Source organism: Loxodonta africana, chromosome 15 (genome assembly GCF_030014295.1).
Source record: "Loxodonta africana isolate mLoxAfr1 chromosome 15, mLoxAfr1.hap2, whole genome shotgun sequence".
Taxonomy (NCBI): domain Eukaryota; kingdom Metazoa; phylum Chordata; class Mammalia; order Proboscidea; family Elephantidae; genus Loxodonta; species Loxodonta africana.
In genome coordinates, this window is record NC_087356.1 from 62,906,492 (window position 1) to 62,909,037 (window position 2,546).

At 41.0% G+C, this 2,546-nt stretch overlaps 1 pseudogene; it reads left to right on the forward strand.

Moving 5' to 3' along the window:
- The first annotated feature begins 687 nt into the window (after positions 1-687).
- Positions 688-1,702, forward strand: LOC100655603 (olfactory receptor 8B12-like; annotated as a pseudogene).
- Positions 1,703-2,546: the final 844 nt, after the last annotated feature.

Sequence of the window (2,546 nt, forward strand, 5' to 3'; positions counted from 1 at the left end):
ATTGCACTACTCCTGGCTCTGACAAGAAAGGAGACTTCTCTGATTCTTCTCCCCTAATTCTCATGGAGCCCTGGTGGCATAGTGGTTAAGAGCATGGGAGGTCAAAATCAACAGCCACTCCTTGAAAACCCCATGGGGCAGTTTTACTCTGTAGTATAGGGTTGCTATGAGTTGGAATCAACTCGACGGCAATGAGTTTTTGTTTTTTATACTCTCAAGGAGTGTAAATTTGATGGTAACTACAAATCTCTATTGGGCAACTGCTCTAAATCTCTCTCAAGACCAGCCTTTCTCCAAATTACTAACTATTCATCTTCTTGCTGTGATCCAGAACCTGATGGAGAGGTGGAAGCTCTGATGAGAATTACAGTGACTTCTGCCTGTCAGGACTCTCTTCAGAGAAGAGGCCCAGGTTTCAGCAACTGAAGCTGAGACACAAGACGGCAGGACATAGAAAAGGTACTGACTTAAAGATCTAAAGGTAATTCACCTTGTTTTTGCTACCTTTCTCCACAGCAGCAACAGGTCTCAACCTGGAGACAAAGTTTACCCTCATATGTACTCTGGACAGTTCAAATCACTTGGTGCTGTAAGGACAGATCCACAGCAAACAGTAAAGCCTTTTCTACCATAATTTAAGTCTCTCTCTGTGGATTTCATTCCCAAGAAGGTGTGGGTTTGGGGAGACACATGCTGTGATGTTAGCGTTGTTATTTCTTTCCCTCTAAGTGGTTCCTTTCTGTTATCCCCACAGAGTGCCCGAGAGGAGAATGGCAACCAAGAATTCTTCTGTGACAGAGTTTATCCTTGCAGGCTTAACAGACCAGCCAGGACTCCAGATCCCTCTCTTCTTCCTGTTTCTCTGCTTCTGTGTGATCACTGTGGTGTGGAACCTGGGTTTGATTACTCTGATTGGGCTGAACTCTCATCTGCACACACCCATGTACTTTTTTCTCTTTAACCTCTCTTTAATTGACTTTTGTTACTCCACTACCATCACCCCCAAATTCTGATGAGTTTTGTCTCAAAGAACATCATCTTGCATGTAAGATGTATGACTCAACTCTTTTTCCTACGCTTCTTTGTTATCTCTGAGTGTTTCATTCTGTCAGCAATGGCATATGACCACCATATTGTCATCTGTAAACCATTGGTATATACAGTCACCATGTCTCCACAGGTCTGTTTTCTCCTTTTGTTAGGTATCTATGTGATGGGTTTTTTGGGTGCCATGGCCCATATGGGAAGTGTAATGAGTTTGACTTTCTGTGCTGAGAACCTTGTCAATCATTTCATGTGTGACATCCTTCCTCTCCTTGAGCTCTCCTGCAACAGCAGCTATGTGAATGAGCTGGTGGTATTTATTGTTGCCGCCACTGGCATCGGAATGCCCATTGTCACCATCTTCATCTCTTATGCTCTAATACTCTCCAGCATTCTCCATATTAGCTCCACTGAGGGCAAGTCCAAAGCCTTTCGTACCTGCAGCTCCCACATAATTGTGGTTTCTCTTTTCTTTGGTTCTGGGGCTTTCATGTATCTCAAACCACCTTCCCTTTTGCCTCTTGACCAAGGGAAAGTGTCCTCCCTGTTCTATACCATTGTGGTGCCTATGTTAAACCCATTAATCTATAGCTTGAGGAATAAGGATGTCAAAGTTGCCCTGAGGAATACCTTGAGAAGAAAAACATTTTCTTGAGGAGGGAGAAATATTTGAAGAAGATCTAATACTTTGCTTTAGTGTGTGTGTGTGTTTTCACTGAGTTTTCCAAGCTCTAGTGTTTTCTCCCCTAATCAGAAAGAGAATTTTAAGTTTTTATTTTTGGATGAGGGTTTAACGCAGACCTTTTTTCCCTAATCCTCACCTCACCTTGACTATTCCGAGGTTCTTTACCTTATGCAGATTGTTTCTAAAATCAAAAGTTGTTTCATCTTGAATGGATCATATAAATCATTAAATCTAGCCTTCTCATTTAACAGACCATACATTGGAGACTCAGAAATATTGCATATGTTGCCCAAGGACACACAACTATTTGTTGCCATAACTGGCCCTGGACTCCAGGCTCTTGAATCCCAATCTATTTTATTTTATGCCATGTTTTCTTGTTCTATTGCCACCCTTACAGATTGTGTTTTAAAGGTATGATACCTTAACACTTTCATAATCTGATTTTGTTTACAGTAATGTCATTTAACTTCTCAAAAAGTAATTTTCGAACATTAATTTTTTTTCAGGAAGGTAGTAGGTGAAAATTTTTCCTAAGTTGATCTTGGCTGAATGACAAGAGAAGTGTGTGAAGATTGGGGTGTGTGGGAGGCTAGTATGTTAGGCTCCAGATAGCAGCAAGCATGGTCATTCCTGAGATTGTGTGTGGAAGGAACCCTAGGGACCCTGTCTAAGGTATTAGTAGTTTTTCAGGTTTAAGACTTCAAAAAATGATGAATGAAAAGTCACATATAGTTCAAGGCTAAAAGTCTGGTTTAGAGCTTTTTCTTAAGGGTTAGTTTGAGTGTTTGAGCTATGATTGAGAAATTTTGTGGCA